Genomic DNA, 23,154 nt, shown 5'->3' with positions numbered 1-23,154 from the left:
ATTTACCTCTTACACTTTCACATTTTATTATACGACTTGAGCTAACGCTCCTCAATATTCAAATGCCACAATTACTTCCACAAACTTTTCCCAACAATAGAAATCATCACCAAAGCATGAAAAATACAACAAAGACATAATAATCACAATATAAGACTCACGGGCATGCTTGACACCAACGTATAAATACTCGTCACCATGCCTATACGTCGTACTCAACAAAAACCACATAGCAAATAGGACTCGACTCCTAATCCCTCAAGCTAAGGTTAGACCAAACACTTACATCGATGCCACAAACACAATTCAAGTCTATACTATCGCTTTACCTCTTGATTCCACCACCAATTCACTCGTATCTAGCCACAGGTTACTTAATTACATCAATAAATGCGAAATGAATCAATTTCAATGCATGAAAACAAGTTTTCCAAAGTTTTACCCAAAATCAAAAATTGCCCCCGGGCCCACATGGTCAAAACCTGAGGTTCGAACCAAAACCTGATTACCCATTCCCCCATGAACCCAAATATATCATTTGTTTTGAAATCGGACCTCAAATCGAGGTCTAAATCCTCAATTTTTGAAAAACCTAGGTTCTACCCAAAACACCCAATTTTTCCTATAAAAATCATTGATTTTGAGTTAAAATCATGTAAAAAGATGTTAATGATTGAAGAAAATGAGTTAAAATTGACTTACAATCGATTTGGGAGAAGCGTTGTCTTTGAAAAATCGCCCAAGAGTGTTTTGGTTTTGAAAGAGTGTGAAAAATGGGAGATTTTCGGCTAAGTTATAAAATTGCAGGTTGTAGATATGGGAATTGCGACCAGGGTTTGCAATTGCGAATCTTGACCTCTGCATTTGCGAAAAAGGGCTCGCATTTGCGAGCTGGGAATTGCGATCCACATGTTGCATTTGCGACGACTGGCCACAAGCTGAGGGATCGCATTTGCGATCAAAATCCTCGCAATTGCGAGATAGGCTGGCCTGGGATACTTTCACAATTGCGACATAGCCCTCGCATTTGCGACATCGTATTTGCGAGCCAAGCTTCGCAAATGCGAAGCCTGCATGCCTGCATAGAAATAGCTGAAGCCTGCAATTCCTTAAGTCCAAAAATTCACCCTGTAGCCTATCCAAAACTCACCCCGATCCCTCGGGGCTCCAAATCAAACATGCACACCAACCTAAAAACATCATACGAACTCGCTCGTGCATTCAAATCACTAAAATAACGTCAACGTCTATGAATTTAGCATCAAAATCATGAAATTTTCTTTAGAACTTCAAATTTCCAATTTCTCAAAAACGATCTGATTCACGTCGTTTCAAGTCCGTTTCTTACCAAATTTCACAAACTTATCTTAAATCACATATAAGACCTGTACCGGGTGCCAGAACCAAAATACGGGCCCAAAACCATCAAGTTTTAATCACAATTCATTTCCAAATCTCATAAATAATTTTAGAAAACAATTTTCTTTAAAAATTCATTTCTCGGGATTGGTACCTCAGAATTCGATTCCGGGCATACGTCCAAGTCCCATATTTTCCTATGGACCCTCTGGGACTATCAAATCATGGGTCCAGGTCTGTTTATCTAAAATATTGACCGGAGTCAATTAATACATTTTATAGTCAAAATTTATCATTTTTTTTTTACAGATTTTCACATAATGGCTTTCCGGTTACGTGCCCGGACTGTGCATGCAAATTGAGGTGATGCCGAAAGAGGTTTTTAAGGCCTCAGAATGCAAAATTTATTTTTAAAACAAGTTATGACCTAAAAGGTTTTAGGTCATCACATTCTCCACCTCTAAAACAACTGTTCGTGCTCGAACGGACAGAAGAAGGAAGTGTCTGAGTCGGGGAAAAGATGGGGATAACAGCTCCACATATCGAACTCGGACTCCCAGGTCGATGCCTCAGTAGGCTAACCTCTCCACTGAACACGAACAGAAGGAAAACTCTTTGATCTCAACTTACGAACCTACCGGTCTAGAATAGCTACCGGCTCCTCCTCATAAGACAAGTCCTTGTCCAACTGGACAGTGCTGAAATCTAACACATGGGATGGATCGATGTGATATTTCCGAAGCATGGACACATGAAACACTGGATGCACGACTGATAAGCTCGGCGACAAGGCAAGTCTATAAGCCACCTCTCCCACTCGATCAAGAATCGCAAACGGGCCAATAAACCTAGGGCTAAGCTTGCCCTTCTTCCCAAATCTGATCACGCCCTTCATAGGTGACACTCGAAGCAATACCCGCTCACCGACCATGAATGCTAAATCACGAACCTTGCAGTCGGCATAAATCTTTTGCCTGGACTGAGCTGTACGAAGCCTATCCTGTATAATCCTAACCTTGTCCAAGGCATCCTGCATTAGATCCGTACCCAACAACCGAGCCTCTCCTGGATCAAACCATCCAACCGGCAACCGACACCGCCTACCATACAAAGCCTCATAAGGAGCCATCTGGATACTCGACTGGTAGATGTTGTTGTAGGCAAACTCTACTAAAGGAAAAAACTAATCCCACGAGCCTCCAAAGTCAATGCCACAAGCTCAGAGCATATCCTCCAAAATCTGAATAGTCTGCTCGGACTGTCCATCCGTCTGAGGATGAAACGCTATGCTCAACTTGACCCGTGGGCCCAACTCTCGCAGAATAACTCTCTAGAAATGTGAGGTAAATTGCGTACCTCAGTCCGAAATTATAGACACGGGCACACCATGAAGACGAACTATCTCTCGGATATAGATCTCAACTAACCTCTCGAAAGAATACGAGACTGCCACAAGAATGAAATGTGCTAACTTGGTCAACCTATCAACAATAACCCACACTGCATTGAACTTCCTCTGAGTCTGTGGGAGTCCAACAACAAAGTCCATAGTGATACGCTCCTACTTCCACTCAGGAATCTCAATCTTCTGAAATGAACCACCGGACCTCTGATGCTTGTACTTAACCTGCTGATAATTCAAACACCGAGCCACATACGCAACGATATCCTTCTTCATTCTTCTCCACCAATAATGCTGCCGCAAATCCTGATACATCTTAGCAGCGCCCAAATGAATAGAGTACCGAGAACTATAGGCTTCCTCTAAAATTAACTCTCGAAGCCCATCCACATTAGGCACACAAACTCTACCCTGCAATCTCAAAACTCCATCATCCCCTAGGGTAACCTGCTTGGCACCTCCGTGCTGCACCGTGTCTCTAAGGATACACAATTGGGGATCATCATATTGCAGATCACGGATATGCTCCAATAAGGAAGAACGAGCAACTATGCAAGCTAACACGCGACTGGGCTCAGAAACATACAACCTCACGAACTGATTGGCCAAATCCTGAACATCTAAAGCAAGCGGTCTCTCATCGACCGGAATATAAGCAAGACTGCCCATACTGGCTAACTTCCTACTCAAATCATCGGCCACCACATTGGCCTTTCCCGGATGATATAAGATGGTGACATCATAGTCCTTTAATAGCCCCAACTACCTTCTCTGTCCCAAGTTTAACTCCTTTTGCTTGAACAAATACTGTAGACTCTTGTGATCCGTGAACACTGTGAGCACGTGATTTTTGTTTTACGCGACAATCGCTCCAAAAGAAATAAAAATATTAACAATTGGTCCTGCTGTACAATTTTCGGATTTTACATGGCACTTTGTTAATTGTTTATGATTTTTGCCCATTTTTATTTTTTATTAAAACAAAATACAAAAATGTATGTGTCATGCGTAGTTGGAACCGTAATCCGGTTATTGAAAAGAAAAATCATAAATAGGCATCTTTGTCCGTGGTTTTTTGTTTTGTTTGATTTTACCTGCTTTAAATATTTTAATATACGTGTGCAAATAATTGTGTTAAGTGTTTATTTAATTTTAATTTGATTTACCTAGGTTTTGTTTTTAAATAAAAAAAAAAAAAAAATGATAATAATAATAAAAAAAATATATAAGAGATAAGTGCAGAATTAGTTTGAAAGTCAGTTTGGGCTGATTTTCGTTTTTAATTCAAAGCCCAAACAACCCAGCCCAAAAACCTGTGCTTGCCCCGAATCCCCTCCCACCTTCTCGAATCTTCATTTGAAGATTCGAGTCGGAACCTAACTTACACCGATTAACCCCAGTTTCATAACAGATAGTCCCCGGACCCCCCTCGTGACCAAACCATGCTTGGTTTGGTCCGAATCTGACCAGGGAAACACAAATCCCAGATCTGATGTTTTGAACCCTAGGGTCCTCGTGTCTGTCCCTTGCCTGTTCCGTGCCTGTTCCGTGCCTGTCCTCGTGCCTGTTCCGTGCCTATTTTAAACCAAGAGATTAGGGTTAACCTCGTGTCTGTCCCGTGCCTGTTTAAACCAAGGGATTAGGCTTAAACCTCGTGCCTGTTCCGTATCTGTTTAAGCCACAGAGATTAAGGTCTAATGGACCTTAATCGAAGTGTTTCTCATCTAAGAAACACTTCGATTAAAGTCCGTTCAGCCTTAAGAAAGGCCTGTTCGAATCCAAGCTAAGGCTCTTTGACTTTTCGGGATTTAAGGTGAGTTTTGTTTTCTTTTCTTTTCTTTATTCCATGTGCTGATTAAAGGTCTGTTCATGTTTTGTTTTAATTCGTGTTTTTGAATTTTACCAACTGTGTCCTGTCCACCTTGCCTGAACCTCTATGTTTGACTGAGTCTTTCCTCTACTTGTTACTGATAATGTGTATATGTGTATGTGCTGTGCGGACAATTGAACTTCAAATTTTGACTGATCAACTGATTCCTCGAGTACAATTTTGCTTAGTCAGTACAATTCAAATCATGAGTTTGATACTGTTAAATGTCTGATTTTGGCTTCGATTGTATGTGTTTTAACTGGTATAGTCAATTCGATACATGTCGTCAAATAGTTTTTAGTTGTTTGAATGGTAACAACTTGATTTGTTTTGCTGAACATTATTTGAATTAAGAATCAACTATAGTTACTTACCTTTGATGTATTTGAATCAGAAATGTAAAGGGATTGGTTTTGTCTAAATTGCAATCTGAATTGATAGCATGTGCACTTGTGCACAACATGTTCATAAGGGCCCTTTTTGAATTAAAATAGTTTGATAGCATGTGCTGTCAGAACACACCCCTGCTGTTCATACCCTGCTTTAGTTTAAGAAGTATTAAACCTCACTTAAAAGAGTAAGGCTGCCAGGGAATATCATGGGGGGGTTTGTTTATACTTAAATAGCTAAGTGGAATCTGAAAAGAGGATAGCACATGGGAGGGGTGTTCTGATGGTCTAAACAAGCTGTTAAAGGGTGGAATTTAGGCTATAAAAGGGGGGACTTCCATCAGTTAAAAGGGGAAGATCAGGACATCAGAGAGATCCGAGAAGAGAGAGCAAAAATACACACACATTAACACACACAGACATAGGATAGATATGATAAGAGGAGAGGATAACAACAGGGAGGGGAGAGATTTTTGAAAGGAAGAGAGAAATAGAAGGGAGATACAGATACACATTGAGAGAGACACACATAAAGGGAAGCTGAAACCAAACAGAATCAGTTTCTAAGTGAGAAAGAGAGTTTATTTTGGAAATCAGGAGGGGGAATTTAGAAAAGAAATTCTTTGTTCGACTGGAAACACTACATTTCCTCATCCTTTCGTGTTTGAAATCCAGCATCCAGTTTGGTCTGTTTCTATCAGATTTTAGGATCTTCCTTTGAGTTTTGGAAAAGATCAACATTGAGTACTGTACCATTGGTTCACTGCTTTGGTCTGTTTGGTCTGGGATTGTCATTGCTGCTGTGTTGCTTTTGTTGTTACTACCATTCTTGTGCTGCTGCTGCTGACTCTTCTGCTTCCACTTCTTCTTTGCATTTCAGTATCCAGGTACACGTTTCAAGTCCCATGTTGGTGTAACTGTAACAATCTGAAAGCATGAAATGAAAAGTTGGAGAAGTTTAAATGTCTGTTGTAATACTCATGGCATAATTGATTTCTTTCTATATAATTGATTAGTTTGTAATTTCAATAGCAGGGAAAGATCAGTTGATGCTTAACTAAGTTCTAGTCTCTTGCATCTTAGTTTATAGTCGTTTGTTGTTACGAGGTATGTAATTGTACAGTACACAGAATGTACAGATAATTGACATAGCGACTGACTAGATTCCTGTTAGCTATAATGATATGCATGCGATAGAGTACTTCCATTTTTTGATGTTCTGTTCTATTTTTAGTTTCCTTTATCAGGACCCGCTAGGCAGTATATGGAAGCACGTTCGAATCCCTATTAGTAATAACACCTAGTAGTTAATTCCCTTAATCTAGCCTAAATAAGTCTAGTGAAATTCAATTAAAGAAACGTTTGGATGCAAGTATAGCATATCATCAGCTCGCATGTAGTCTCTTTGTCAAATTAAAGCATTCTTTCCATGAATTATAATGTTTTCTCCACTTTGTAAATAATTAATCAGAAGTTGATAAGAATCCAGATTAGGCCAAAGCATATAATTAAATTAGCATGTACCTTTTCCTTCTAGTTTTAGAGACAAACGCATTAGAAATGTAGCCACTTTAGGATATCCTTTCTAAAATAGAGACGAGCCTCGCCAAATAAAAAATGCAAAATTGCGGGGCCCTCAATAAGTAACCAAAATAATTATTTAGAATTCAGGATAGGCCGTTTTAGTGAATTTCATGGCCTCCTACAAAAATAATAACGCGCTAGACTCTTTAGGCGCGACTTAATTAAATTACATTCTTAAACTCGGGTGCGCATTGATGTGACCCGAATCCAAATCTCAACGGAGTCGAAATGGTCAACAACTACGGGTGCATTGATTGCGACGTGGTTCGAGATACATTTTCGCAACGTTGCAAATTCTATAAAAATAAATGATAATAATAAAAGCGGTTTAAACTTAATAAAAGCACATAAGTCACAACATGTATTTAAATCAGATATTTAGCCATTATAACAATTTAAGCGACCGTGCTAGAACCACGGGATTCGAGGGTGCCTAACACCTTCCCTCGGGTCAACAGAATTCCTTACTTAGAATTTCTGGTTCGCAGACTTCATTTGGAAAAGTCGAAAATTTCCTCGATTTGGGATTCAAGATAAACCGGTGACTTGGGACACCAAAAGCCAAACCTTTCCCAAGTGGCGACTCTGAATTAAATAAATAATCCCATTTCGAATATTGCCACTTAAATTGAAAAAACTCCCTCGCGCATTTAACCCTTCGGGGCGGGGCGCGCAAAAAGGAGGTGTGACAGCTCTGGCGACTCTGCTGGGGATTATTAACCCAGAACCACTGGTTCAGGGTTCAAGAATTCGAGCTTAGAATAATTGTTATATTTGGCTTTATTATCTGATATTTATTACATGTTTTGACATAACGAGCTAAATGTTGTTGTTTACCGCTTTGATATTATCTGAACTATATATAAACTGTGCCGAACCATTCTCTCTTCACCTCCGGGGAGAAGCTCGCTGGCCGAGGCTCCTTATTCTGTTAGTGTCGATACCTGAAATAAGAAAGAGGACGGATAAGTTACGAAGCCGGACGGCCTTTTGGTTCCCGGTAAGTTGCCCCTCCTCGACCCGAGTTGTCCGCTCGGGTACACAGTCTAGAACATCTACCCAGGTTATAAATTTAGTATAACGAAACCTCATGCCGGATCCCTAGTAGGAACGCTTATCTGCATCATATTGTATTTGACATAGGGGACTCAACACATGGGTTAGGTCCGTCTAGGACAGGCAACCTGGAACGAAAAGACCATCCTGCTGCATCCCGTTTGTTTTGCGCATCTATTTGCTTCAGATCTGCATGTTGACCGGTTTCCGAAAATTTTTCAAAAAATAGCAGGGTAGGGAGATAATTACTTATTCTTTTGAAAAAAAAACCCATGTCTGAGCAATGTTAAACCTAACCGGAATTTTCTAAAATATATAAAAATGATAAAAAAAAAGCTTGCCTTTCAGTTCGACTATTCCTTTTAATCACTTTCAAAATCCAAAAAATATATAAATAAAAAATCAATTTTTTTTTATTGTTTCATTTGTAGCACCTCTTTAAAAGATTTTCAAAATTTCAAAAAAGAGGAAGTTTTAAATGTGTAAATATTTCCTTGGTCTCTTTTCAAAAATAAATAGTAAAATGAAAAACAAAACATATAACAAAATTTCAAAAAAAAGGGTTATTCTTCTTTAAAGGATTTTATTTTTTGTTTCCCCTATTTTGATCCGACCGAACTACGCCGGTTTGATTCTCTCACGGGATGAGATACGTAGGCAACCCTCGTCGGGTCCAACCTCCCGTTTTTTTTTTAACAAAAGAAAAAAGAAAATCTAGATAATTTTAATTTTTGAGTCTAATAAAGTTTATCACCCTAAATAAATGTGCAGGATGAGCACAATACAAAATGAATCGTTTTCAATAATGACCAAGATCCCTTTTGAGTTGCGATTATGGTGGAACGACTTAGGCAAAGAGGGGCAAGGCAAAGTGAGGAAATATCTGAAAAATCTCCCGGATTTACTAGACATTCAGCCTCGGGGTGATATTATCAGATCATTGGTCACTTACTGGGATTCGGCGCACAATGTATTCCATTTTTCAGACTTCGAACTCACCCCGACGTTGGAGGAAATAGCGGGATACATTGGGGGTGATGAAGCTCCGTTAAGGTTCAAGTACTTGATTGCACCTAGGGCCGTCACGGTACACCGATTTTTGGATTTTCTGAAAATACCCCGAACATTTCACCATCCAGATCTTGCCAAAGGTTTCTGCAGTCTCCATCTCATGTATGCTAGATACGGTCATGAAGGCGGGTTCAATAAGCCGGATTTCAAACTATGTAGTAAAGGCAACCGACAAAAGTGGGACGAACACAGGCAGTTAGCTTTCATGATGGCCTTCTTAGGTCTTATAGTGTTCCCGAGGAAGGACGTCAACATTGATCTAAAAATAACTGGGGTTGTCAGTACTTTGCTCACCCAAGATAAGAGTACTCTAGCGCCTATGATTATGGCTGGCATTTTCCGGGCTCTCACTGCTTGTCGAGCCAGGGGTGACTTTTTCGAAGGATGTAACCTACTGTTGCAAATATGGATGACCGATCACTTATGCCGCCGCTCTCCGCTCTTGGGTTACGGTTCACCTGAGAAGACTTGCATTGGAGAATTCTACACTAGAGTCAAAGGTTTCAATCTACCTGAGGGCGTCACATCATGGACCTCATTTTTCCGAACTCTCACTGCTAGCCAAATCCAGTGGACGCTCGGATGGTCGCCTGTTGAGGAAATCATATACATGCCAGCAACCAGACCCCATTTTCTGTTGATGGGACTTAAAAGCATCCAACCCTACGCACCATATCGGGTTTTGAGGCAACTTGGGAGGTATCAAGTGGTGCCGAAAGATGAAGATCTGAGTACCCAAGTGATTGAGATCAGTCCAGATGGTCGTTTCCCCGAAGAAGAAGTTCGCCAAATCTGGAGTGAGTGCCAACATCTGACGGCAAGCACTTGTGTAATGGATATAGCAAAAGGGGAAGTTGTCCCAGGATATCACGCTTGGTTCAGGGGCGACCTGTCTTGTGAAAGATCGGCTAAGAGACCGCATCTCAAAGATTTTGTGGAATCATCCCAAGGGCAATGGAACTGGTTAGCAAAAGAAAAGGGGTATCGGGCCGAGATCGGTGATTTGAAGCTACAAATTGACAGTCTGAAATTCAGTAACAGCATGCAAATCGCGGAGGATCGAAGCGAAAAGAATAAATTGGTCCGAGAGAATGAAGAACTTAAGGCCCAAATCCAAAAATTGAGATTGTCTCTTGATGAACAGCCCAGAAGTCGATCAGACCAACAGTTGATTAAGGGTTTGATAAGAGAAGTCGCGGAATGGCGAGATGGTTTAGAAGAATCGGGAAAGATTATGGCGAAGCTCAAGGCACAGTGGGGAGTAAAAGTAGAGAAGCATCGCCGATACTTGAACCAATCGAAACGCGACCACGAGAAAACTGTTGCCAATATGAAGAGAGAGATGGCTATACTTGAGACCAAAGCAGTTAATCAGGCTAAGGATTTCCAAATTGAGAGCAGATACTGGTACGACTTATTGGCCCAGATGAAGTTAGAAGTACGGCAACTGAAGAATCAACATACACAGGATGCTCAGGTATTCAAGACCTGTAGTGATCAGATAAAACGTCTACTCATAGAGAAAAAGCAAACCAGAGATAAGATCAAGGCCATTGCCCATGCCATCACCAGACGGTGTCTACGATGTGAGAACATGACCAGCGTTACCGTCCTCTCAGCAGTGATGAGTTATGTCAAACAGACCATGCATGAGCTGGAGCAACTTGAGAGGGATCTCACACCTAGGACCGCAGCGAGGCCGAACGATGCCCCGCGGACACCAATTTTCAAAACCATAATGCACTCATAAGTCAAGTCTGTATCTTAGCATCTTCTGCCTGTTTTCCATCAGGGTGATTTTTAGTCTGGGTTTATTTTCAAAATTTGCTCTTTCTTTTGCAAAATGTAGTTTGTAATAGACCATTTCAATAATAAAAGGTGCGTTTCTTTCATTTGTGTTTCGAACTACATAATGATCTGATTCACGTAGGCAATCCTCATCGGATCCGGTCGCATTTCTTTTACTGCAAAATAAAAAAAACATAAAAGAAAAAAAAAGAAAAAAGAAGAAGAAAAAGAAAAAAAAAGAGGGAAAAATAATAATAAGAGGAAAAATGCCGGAACGACGCATGCTCTCGTAGCAAACATGTAGGAATCCACTTAATTGTATAGGTGCATCATGCCCAACGTGAGATTGCCTATCTGTTGTTTGCTACAAATTAACCCTGCGTTTGTCGTTGAGTACCTCCAGGTTTTTTGGAAAGACGGTTGGTTTGGTGAAAGTATGGCCTCGCACTCATACTTCACGAGGTCAAAGAGAAGTGTTCAACTACCTTTTGTTAGGACCAGAAGCAGTACTCACACTTACTTCACCAGGTCAAAGGGAAGTGTGGAAATGTCTTCAGAAATTCTGTTGCAAACAATCCCTGTTTCCGAGGAGAGCTCGATCTCAGCCGTCCTCACACCTGAATCCGCAACTACGGAGGAAAATAGAATCCTACGGCTCCGCATGTTGGAAATGCTAGACGACTGGAATAATGGGAAAGAGCCGCCAAGTGTTGTCCCCGGATTCCCTGAATTATTTTCTAGGACAAGTGGGACTTCTAATGTCCCCATAAATTATCCTGCTACCTCATTCGGGTACCCAGCCACCTCAGCCTTCTCTGCTGGATTGCTTTCTGAGCCTCATCCCCGAATGTCAGCCACCGATGCAAGCATGAACATCTTTACTGCACCGCCTTGCCCGATTACGGCACAGCCTGCCACGTACAAGCCAAGCTTTGACTCATCCTCTTTTACATTCCAAGCACCATCATTCTCAATGGAACCAACTAGGTTCGTTTCCAGCACTAATCCTCCACCGCCTCAGTGCGAGCTTGCACCCGGGCAGGATCAGAACCCCATAATTGCAGAACAAAATGAGATTGCCAAGAGAATGAGAAGCCTTGAACAAAGTTTGAAGAAAATGCAAGGATTGAGCGGGCAGAAGAGCGTCTCTTACGCCGACCTATGCATGTTCCCTCACGTGCACCTGCCAGCGGGTTTCAAGACCCCAAAGTTCGAGAAATATGATGGGCACGGTGACCCCATTGCACATCTTAAGAAATACTGCAACCAATTGCGAGGAGCCGGCGGAAAAGAAGAACTGCTAATGGCATATTTTGGGGAAAGTCTAGTAGGGATAGCCTCGGAATGGTATATGGACCAGGAAATGTCCCAGTGGCATATATGGGATGATCTCGCCAGAGATTTTGTGAAACAATTCCAGTATAACATCGACATTGCGCCAGACCGAAATTCTCTGTCGAATTTGAAGAAGAAACCTTCAGAAAGCTTCAGAGAATATGCTATTAAGTGGCGTGAGCAGGCGTCAAGGGTGAAGCCTCCCATGGATGAAGTGGAAATGGTCACTACCTTTCTCCAGGCTCAAGAGTCTGACTATTTCCAAAACATGATGTCAGCCATGGGAAAGCCATTTGCAGAAGCAATTAAGATTGGAGAGATGGTGGAGAATGGTCTGAAGACAGGTAGGATTCTGAGTCAAGCAGCCATAAGGGCAACCTCCCAAGCCGTCCAGAGCGGGTCCGGAGGAATGGCCAGAGGGAAGAAGAAGGAAGAAACGGCCATGGCAGCCTCGGAAACAAGGGAGTATCGTCATCCCAGGCCCCGTTTTCCATAAAGGACCCCACAACACTACTACCCCCACTCAAATCTGGCATATGCTCATCAACCCTATATGGTCATGAACGCCCAGCCTTATGCCCATCCGCCGCAACAAGCCAACCCAGGCCCAACTCCACCTCCCAAAAATCAGCCTCCTTACCACAACCACTATAATCCAAAACCCCCGCAGAATAACTTCCACCCTCAGGAGCTACCTCGAAGGCGGACTTTCACGCCCATCGGTGAACCATACTCTACTTTGTTCCCGAAGCTAGTCCAGTTGGGTTTCTTGCAACCAATCCCTCAAACAAGGCAAAACCCGACGTCACCTTCTTACAAAGCTGGAGTCAGATGCGCCTATCATTCAGGGGCCGAGGGACATGATACAAATGACTGCTGGTTGTTGAAAAGAGTGGTCGAGAATTTGATAGAGCAAGGGAAAATAGTGCTAAGGGACGAGGAGATCCCGAATGTAACTAACAATCCATTGCCTGCTCACAATAATGGGCCGCTGATCGGAATGATTTGCGAAGACAAAGAATTCGACCCTGCTCTGAAAGCTATAATTGCCATTGTCGACACGGGGAAGAGGCCTGAGATAGACCAGAAACCAGAAAAGGGGGAGGAGGCCAAGGCTATAAAGAGCGAGCCCGAAAAGAAGGTGGAGAAGAAAGTGGTACCGGTAAAGGATGGAGTTCTTTACATACCACGAGGTCGAGCTGAGAAGACGCAGAACTTCGGGATCAAAAAGACAAAACCTATGTACGTGCCAAAAGGGGCCTATGTGGCCCGGGGGACGATTCAACCACCTCGGCTGAATGAGCCAGTGGTTATCGGACGCGTGCCACAAAAGCCGATGACCAACTCGTCCACAGTACCATGGAATTATCAGAAGACTTTGGTAATGTACAAAGGTAAAGAGGTCATGGGAGAACTTCCAGAAAATACTTTCATTGGAAGGTATTCAAATACCCAAGAGCTGAACAACGCCACACAAAGGCGTTTCCCACCAAAGAAGCCTGTAAGCGTTGAAGAGGCGGAAGTATCCTTCCAACAAATGAAAATGCCGGATTACGAAGTGATAGATCAACTGCGCAAGTACCCCGAGCAAGTGTCTATGCTATCATTGTTGATGAGGTCGGCCGAGCATCAAAAGATCTTACTGAAGACCCTGAATGAAGCACATGTGCCAGTTGAAACCTCGGTTGAACAACTAGAGCGGATGGCGGAAAGATTCTTCGCCGTCAACCAAATCTCTTTCAGCAAAAATGATTTACCCCCAGAAGGAGCGGCACACAACAAGGCCTTGCATCTAACAGTTAAATGCGAGGACTACTATGTCAAGCGGGTAATGTTGGATGGGGGATCAGGTGTTGACATTTGCCCGCTCTCCACGCTACAAAGAATGGAAATTGGGACCGGAAGAATCCGACCCAACAATGTCTGCGTAAGGGCTTTTGACGGCATCAAGAGAGATACCATGGGGGAAATAGACCTGTTGTTGGTCATAGGACCAGTCGAGTTTGAAGTAACCTTTCAGGTGCTCGACATGGATACATCCTACAATTTCCTCTTCGGCAGACCTTGGATCCATGCGGCAGGAGCTGTGCCTTCCACTCTTCACCAGATGGTGAAGTTCGAGTACGAAGACCGAGAGATCGTGGTCCATGGGGAAGACGAGCATGCTATCTATCGAGACCCATTCATTCCATATCTTGAACCGAGAGAAGGGAGCGAACATACGGTCTATCAAGCTTTCGAGATTGTACTGGCAGAGCAGCACGAAGAGGGAATACCCTGCCCCCAGCCTTTCTTGTCTAACGCCTCGGTTATGGTGGCCAAAGAGATGATCCGGCACGGATTTAGGCCAGGGAAAGGGCTTGGACGAACCCTTCAGGGAATAACAGAACCCATTACCTTGCCAGTCACCAAGAAACCCTTTGGACTAGGCTTCAAACCTACTCCAGCAGACGAAGAGTGGGCAAAGAAAAGGAAAAATGAGGGTTGGAAGTTACCTCGACCACTGCCAGATTTATATGCAACTTTCATAAGGCCAAGGTACGCCGAAGAAGAAGATGATGAGGTCTTCACAGCTGAGGAAATCGAAGAGATATGTGGGGTGATGAGAGAGATGCTCTACGAGGTCCACATGGTTCAACCAGGTGAAGGCACAAGCACTGCTGAGATGCTGTACATGGGGCCGAACGCCAAACTTCAAAACTGGGAGGCCACGCCATTCCCAACTAGACGGAAGTCCGGGTAGACCTATCCTGCCACCTTTCCTGTGTCACAAGTTGTCTCCAGGACATAACTTGAACGTTTTCTTCCTTTCAATTGTTGTTTTGAATTCCTAAGTTGTAAACATTGTTGTCTTCCAACTTTCCAAAGAAAATGAAAAAAAAATCATCATTGCTTTCCCATTCTTTCTTTTGTTCTGATTTTTGTTATTTTTCCTTTTATCTTTCCTTTCAGTTATAATAATGCGGCTTTAAATATGACATGCTTGCGGACTTCACGCCCATATCACAACGAGCTATTTAACTGCGAATTAATGAACCCAGAACCAGTATATGATGAGGAAGAAGCTTTTAGGGAAATAAACCGAGAGTTGGAACATTTTGAGAATAAACCTAAGCCAAATCTGAATGACACTGAACCGGTTAATTTAGGAACTCCTGAAGAAATCCGGGAGACCAAAATAAGCATTCACACGGACAAGAAAACGCGAGAGGCGATAATTCAACTTCTTTTTGAATTTAAAGACGTGTTTGCTTGGTCATATGATGACATGCCGGGTCTAGGTGTTGATCTAGTGGTTCATAAATTGCCGATTCATCCTGATTGTCCTCCAGTTCAACAAAAGCAACGAAAGTTCAAAACTGAGGTCAGTGACAAGATTAAAGAGGAGATCACCAAACAATTGAAAACGGGAGTGATTCGGGTAGTCCAGTATACAACTTGGTTGGCAAATGTGGTTCCAGTACCGAAAAAGGACGGGAAAACTCGGGTATGTGTAGATTACCGAGATCTGAACAGAGCAAGTCCTAAAGATAATTTCCCGCTGCCCAACATCCACATCCTCGTTGATAATTGCGCCAAACACGAGATACAGTCTTTCGTAGATTGTTACGCTGGGTATCATCAGGTATTGATGGATGAAGAGGATGCCGAGAAAACTGCCTTCACCACGCCTTGGGGCACCTACTGTTATCGGGTCATGCCATTTGGTTTGAAGAATGCTGGGGCTACTTACATGAGGGCCATGACTGCCATTTTTCATGACATGATGCATCAGGAAATAGAGGTGTACGTGGACGACGTGATAGTCAAGTCCAGGACGCAGGATAATCACATCCAAGACTTGAGGAAATTCTTCGAGAGACTAAGGAAGTATGACTTGAAGCTAAACCCAGCCAAGTGTGCTTTCGGAGTTCCGTCGGGCAAACTTTTGGGTTTCGTCGTAAGCAGGAGAGGTATCGAACTAGATCCAACTAAGATAAAATCTATCAGAGATCTACCTCCCCCGAGAACGAAGAAAGACGTGATGAGTTTGTTGGGCAGGTTGAACTACATCAGTCGGTTTATTGCCCAGCTGACAAGCACGTGTGAGCCCATATTCAAGCTGTTAAGGAAAGATGCGGCGATCAAGTGGACAACTGAGTGTCAAGAAGCCTTTGACAAAGTCAAAGAATACCTTTCGAATCCCCCAGTTTTGGTCCCTCCAGAGCCAGGGAGACCGCTTTTCTTGTATCTGACAGTCTTGGAGACCTCTTTTGGTTGCGTCCTCGGGCAACACAACATAACAGGAAAGAAGGAGCAAGCAATCTACTAGTTGAGCAAGAAATTCACCGGCTACGAGGCCAAATACACTCTGCTGGAAAGGACATGTTGCGCTCTGACGTGGGTTGCTCAAAAGCGGAGACATTATCTCCAAGCCCACACTACTTTCCTCATAAGCAGGCTGGATCCTTTGAAGTATATATTTCAGAAACCGATGCTTACTGGGAGACTGGCCAAGTGGCAAATCCTGCTTACTGAATTCGACATAGTCTATGTCACTCGCACGGCAATGAAAGCCCAGGCGCTAGCAGATCATTTGGCCGAAAATCCGGTCGATGAGGAATACCAGCCATTGAGTACCTACTTTCCAGATGAAGAAGTAAACGCCGTAGAGGTGGTCTCGGAGGACGCTCATGTTTGGAAGATGTTCTTTGATGGAGCCGTGAATGCCAAAGGTGTAGGGATTGGGGCAATTTTGATCTCGCCTTCCAGTCAGCATTATCCCGCCACAGCTAGACTGCGTTTCTTTTGCACAAATAATACAGCTGAGTATGAAGCCTGCATCATGGGCATGTGTATGGCAATCGATCAGGATGTCGAAGACTTACTAATTATGGGAGATTCTGACCTGATTATCCGACAAGTCCAAGGTGAATGGGAAACTCGGGATGTCAAACTTATCCCATACCGACAGCATGTGGAGGACCTCAGCAAGCGATTTACATCAATAGAGTTCAGGTATATCCCGAGGTGTCACAATGAACTGGCAGATGCACTTGCTACTTTGGCTTCAATGCTACCCTACCCGGGCAATGCCCACGTCGATCCTTTGGAAATCCAAATCAAGGAAAGACACGGTTACTGCAATGTAATCGAGGCGGGATCAAATACGCAGCCTTGGTACCATGACATCAAGAGGTTCTTGAAAACGCAAGAATACCCCGAGCATGCTACTGGAGATCAAAAGAGGACCATTAGGCGACATGCAAGTGGTTTCTTTCTGAGCGGTGAATTGTTGTACAAAAGAACCCCGGACCTCAACCTCCTAAGATGTGTCGACGTTGAGGAGGCGAGAAAGATCATGCACGAAGTACACGCAGGTGTGTGCGGACCTCACATGAACGGTTATGTCTTAGCAAAGAAAATCCTTCGAGCAGGTTATTACTGGATGACCATGGAAAAGGATTGCTTTAGCTTCGTTCGGAAGTGTCATCAGTGTCAGGTGCACGGTGATTTGATTCATGCACCTCCCACGGAGCTGCATCCCATGTCTGCACCTTGGCCATTTGTCGCCTGGGGCATGGACGTCATTGGACCAATCGAACCAAAGGCTTCGAATGGACACAGGTTTATACTGGTTGCCATCGATTACTTCACAAAATGGGTAGAGGCTGTCACTCTCAAGTCGGTCACTAAAAAAGCTGTAGTGGATTTTGTACACTCAAATCTTATCTGTCGTTTCGGTATTCCTGCGACTATCATTACAGATAACGCAGCAAACTTGAACAGTCACTTGATGGGAGATGTATGCGAGCAATTCAAGATAACACATAGGAATTCTACTCCTTATCGGCCGAAAGCCAATGGTGCTGTGGAAGCGGCGAACAAAAACATCAAGAAGATTTTGAGGAAAACGATCCAAAGTTCCCGACAGTGGCATGAACAGTTACCATTTGCATTGTTGGGGTATCGCACTGCGGTACGCATGTTAGTAGGAGCAACTCCTTATCTTTTCATTTATGGGACAGAGGCTGTAATACCGGCAGAGGTAGAAATTCCTTCGCTTAGAACCATTGTCGAGGCAGAGATCGAAGACAGCGAGTGGGTCAAGACTCGGTTAGAGCAATTAACTTTGATTGATGAAAAGCGAATGGCCGCGGTTTGTCACGGACAGTTGTACCAACGAAGGATGGCCCATGCTTACAACAAGAAAGTCCGACCCAGGAATTTCGAAGTAGGTCAGTTGGTACTGAGGCGTATTCTGCCGCATCACGAGGAAGCAAAAGGGAAATTTGCTCCAAATTGGAAAGGCCCATACATCATAAGGAAGATATTGCCGAGAGGAGCATTGTATCTAGGTGATATCGAAGGAAATGATCCCGAAACAGCAGTAAATGCAGATGCAGTCAAGAGATACTACGTCTGAATTATACTCCAGTAGTCTTGACACATTTGAAATGACGAAGGTTTTATTCCCCACTACTCCCCAAACACTACAAGCCTTTGAGCCGCTTACAAAAAAAAAAACAACAAAACAAAAGAAAACAAAACAAAACATTGATTGAGGCCTGAACTACGTTTGACTTGATTCCGAAAGGATACGTAGGCAGCCTCTCCCTGAGGTTCAGTCACACCAACAATAAAATCTCATTCACCCTGAAATTGAAACCGGGGCACGTCGAGCAGTTTAGAAGTTAGTATCATCTACCTCTCTTTACCAAGCACAAGCCTTCAAATCAATTACCAAAGATAGTGGGAAAACAATAAGCGTCACAAATGGAGACCGACACCCTCTGAATTGAGAGAGATAAAATGAGAGAGTCTCGTCGGTGAAAACCTTTGGGCACCACGAGGCGACGGGAGTAGAGAAACCAAAATGAGAGAGCTTGTTTAGCAAAAACTCACAAAGAGTGCTATCAAGCGATGACAGGAAGAGAAATGAGAGAGGTCAGCTGGCGAAAACCCGCAAAGGGCGCTGTTGGCCGAAAAGAATGACTCCACCCCAAGGAGGTCTCGGCAAAGTTCCACCGGTTTGGAATCACAGATCCGTTCTGGTTCGGGGAAACGCAAGTTCATGGAAGGTCAGGCATCCAGTCCAAAGAGCATGTCATGTCATTTAAAGCCAGCGTTATCTTCCTCAGATAAGTCTTTCTCGTCCCAAAAGGGACCCTCCCTTCCTGAAATTTGTTTTCTCCTTTCTTTGTTTTTCTTCGAATCCCTTTTATGTTTTAACCCCAAGTTCAGGATACACAGGAAAGGACAGGTGGCAGGTTTGGTTGCATGGAATTTCGTTTCATGAAGGAAAACACCTCGTTTCGTTGGTACGTTTGTCCAAGCCTGATGAATCATGATGTTTAATGGCGTTCGAAGAAAAGAGGAAAAAGAGAAATTTCCCCCAGCAAGTCCGCCTTCGGACGAATCCCCACAGAGTCTCCCCTTGTACAATCCCACACAGAGTCTCCCCAATATATATAAAAAAAATCCCTGTTGGAATTACCCCAACAAGCTTACCTCAACAAATCCTAGAAAGCCCGCTTCGAAACAAATCCCCAGCATGCCTCATTGTACAAAAATCCACACAAAGAATCCACTTTGTAAATATTCCCCCACAGGGCTTCCTTTTGTACAAATCCCCACAGAATACCTCCAATAAAATCCCCGTTGAGAACCTCCAAGCAAAACGGGACAAAAAAAAGAGAGAAAAGAAAAAGAGCCTTACGAGGCAAATCATCGCAGAATCTGGAAATACAAGCCTGAGCAGTCTAAAGGGTTTCGCCATTCGAATCAAATCAATGGCGGGACTTCGCAACAGAAATAAAAACACGCAACAAAGCAGCTGGGAACGATCAAGGTCACCGAACCGACTGGCATTTCCGAACTAACAATTGTTTTTTGTCTGAAAAGATGAAACATGTATGATCCAAGACAACTGTGCAAGAAGCAGGTGTCGCCCAAAGAAGAAGGTACATGGGTACAAGAAATATTTTGGCAATAAGGAATTCGCTTGAAAGGTAAGTTTCCACGAAACTCCCTTTTATCTTCTACTAAAACAAGAAAATTCAAAAAAAGAGGTCAGTTTTTGTTCTCGAATTTTGTCTCAGCCAGTCAGCATTAAGGTTTTAAACCCTAAACTGAATTTTTCTTTTAGTCAGCATTAGGGTTTTAAACACTAAACTGAACTTTTCCTTCCAGCCAAGCATTAGGGTTTTAAACCCTAAACTGAATTTTCCTTTTAGTCAGCATTAGGGTTTTAAACCCTAAACTGAACTTTTTCCATTCAGTCAGCATTAGGGTTTTAAACCCTAAACTGAGCTTTTCCATGCAATCAGCATTAGGGTTTTAAACCCTAAACTGAACTTTTTCCATTCAGCCAGCATTAGGGTTTTAAACCCTAAACTGAGCTTTTCTATGCAATCAGCATTAGGGTTTTAAACCCTAAACTGAATTTTCCTTTTAGTCAGCATTAGGGTTTTAAACCCTAAACTGAACTTTTCCTTTCAGCCAGCATTAGGGTTTTAAACCCTAAACTGAGCTTTTTTCCATTCAGCCAGCATTAGGGTTTTAAACCCTAAACTGAATTTTTCCTTTAGTCAGCATTAGGGTTTTAAACCCTAAACTGAACTTTTTCCCATTAGTCAGCATTAGGGTTTTAAACCATAAAATGAACTTTTTTTCATTCAGCCAGCATTAGGGTTTTAAACCCTAAACTGAGCTTTTCCATGCAATCAGCATTAGGGTTTTAAATCCTAAACTGAATTTTTCCTTTAGTCAGCGTTAGCGTTTTAAACCCTAAACTGAACTTTTTTCCATTAGTCAGCATTAGGGTTTTAAACCCTAAACCGAACTTTTTTCCATTCAGCCAGCATTAGGGTTTTAAACCCTAAACTGAGCTTTTCCATGCAATCAGCATTAGGGTTTTAAACCCTAAACTGAATTTTTCCTTTAGTCAGCATTAGGGTTTTAAACCCTAAATTGAACTTTTTTCCATTCAGCCAGCATTAGGGTTTTAAACCCTAAACTGAGCTTTTCCATGCAATCAGCATTAGGGTTTTAAACCCTAAACTGAACTTTTTCCGTTCAGCCAGCATTAGGGTTTTAAACCCTAAACTGAGCTTTTCCATGCAATCAGCATTAGGGTTTTAAACCCTAAACTGAATTTTTCCTTTAGTCAGCGTTAGGGTTTTAAACCCTAAACTGAACTTTTTTCCATTAGTCAGCATTAGGGTTTTAAACCCTAAACTGAACTTTTTCCATTAAGCCAGCATTAGGGTTTTAAACCCTAAACTGAGCTTTTCCATGCAATCAGCATTAGGGTTTTAAACCCTAAACTGAATTTTTCCTTTAGTCAGCATTAGGGTTTTAAACCTAAACTGAACTTTTTCCATTCAGCCAGCATTAGGGTTTTAAACCCTAAACTGAGCTTTTTCATGCAGTCAGCATTAGGGTTTTTAAACCCTAAACTGAACTTTTTCCGTTCAGCCAGCATTAGGGTTTTAAACCCTAAACTGAGCTTTTCCATGCAACCGGCATTACGGTTTTAAACCCTAAACTGAACTCTTTCCATTCAGCCAGCATTAGGGTTTTAAACCCTAAACTGAGCTTTTCCATGCAATTAGCATTAGGGTTTTAAACCCTAAACTGAATTTTTCCTTTGGTCAGCATTAGGGTTTTAAACTCTAAACTGAACTTTTCCCCAGTTGGTCAGTATTAGAGGATTTAAAACCCTAAACTGAATTTTTCCTTTAAACAGCATTAGGGTTTTAAACCCTAAACTAAATTTTTCCTTTAGTCAGCATTAGGGTTTTAAACCCTAAACTGAACTTTTCCATTCAGCCAACATTAGGGTTTTAAACCCTAAACTGAGCTTTTCCATGCAACCGGCATTAGGGTTTTAAACCCTAAACTGAACTCTTTCTATTCAGCAAGTATTAGGGTTTCAAACCCTAAACTGAGCTTTTCCATGCAATCAGCATTAGGGTTTTAAACCCTAAACTGAATTTTTCCTTTGGTCAGCATTAGGGTTTTAACCTAAACTGAACTTTTTCCCATTAGTCAGCATTAGGGTTTTAAACCCTAAACTGAACTTTTTCCATTCAGCCAGCATTAGGGTTTTAAACCCTAAACTGAGCTTTTCCATGCAATCAGCATTAGGGTTTTAAACCCTAAACTGAATTTTTCCTTTAGTCAGCATTAGGGTTTTAAACCCTAAACTGAACTTTTTTCCATTCAGCCAGCATTAGAGTTTTAAACCCTAAACTGAGCTTTTCCATGCAAGTCAGCATTAGGGTTTTAAACCCTAAACTGAATTTTTTCCATTCAGCCAGCATTAGGGTTTTAAACCCTAAACTGAGCTTTTCCATGCAATCAGCATTAGGGTTTTAAACCCTAAACTGAATTTTTCCTTTAGTCAGCATTAGGGTTTTAAACCCTAAACTAAACTTTTTTCCATTCAGCCAGCATTAGGGTTTTAAACCCTAAACTGAGCTTTTCCATGCAATCAGCATTAGGGTTTTAAACCCTAAATTGAGCTTTTCCATGCAATTAGCATTAGGGTTTTAAACCCTAAACTGAATTTTTCCTTTAGTCAGCATTAGGGTTTTAAACCCTAAACTAAACTTTTTTCCATTCAGCCAGCATTAGGGTTTTAAACCCTAAACTGAGCTTTTTCATGTAGTCAGCATTAGGGTTTTTAAACCCTAAACTGAACTTTTTCCATTCAGCTAGCATTAGGGTTTTAAACCCTAAACTGAGCTTTTCCATGCAGTCAGCATTAGGGTTTTAAACCCTAAACTGAACTTTTCCTTCCAGTCAGCATTAGGGTTTTAAACCCTAAACTGAACTTTTTCTTTCAGTCAGCATTAGGGTTTTAAACCCTAAACTGAACTTTTTCCATTCAGCCAGCATTAGGGTTTTAAACCCTAAACTGAGCTTTTCCATGCAATCAGCATTAGGGTTTTAAACCCTAAACTGAATTTTCCTTTTAATCAGCATTAGGGTTTTAAACCCTAAACTGAATTTTTCCTTTAGTCAGCATTAGGGTTTTAAACCCTAAACTGAACTTTTCCATTCAGCCAGCATTAGGGTTTTAAACCCTAAACTGAGCTTTTCCATGCAATCAGCATTAGGGTTTTAAACCCTAAACTGAACTTTTTTCCATTCAGCCAGCATTAGGGTTTTAAACCCTAAACTGAGCTTTTCCATGCAATCAGCATTAGGGTTTTAAACCCTAAACTGAATTTTTCCTTTGGTCAGCATTAGGGTTTTAAACCCTAAACTGAACTTTTCCCCAGTTGGTCAGTATTAGAGTTTCAACTCTAAAA

The sequence above is a fragment of the Nicotiana tabacum genome, chromosome 7 (genome assembly GCF_000715075.1).
Source record: "Nicotiana tabacum cultivar K326 chromosome 7, ASM71507v2, whole genome shotgun sequence".
Taxonomy (NCBI): Eukaryota; Viridiplantae; Streptophyta; class Magnoliopsida; order Solanales; family Solanaceae; genus Nicotiana; species Nicotiana tabacum.
This window is presented reverse-complemented; position numbering follows the sequence as displayed.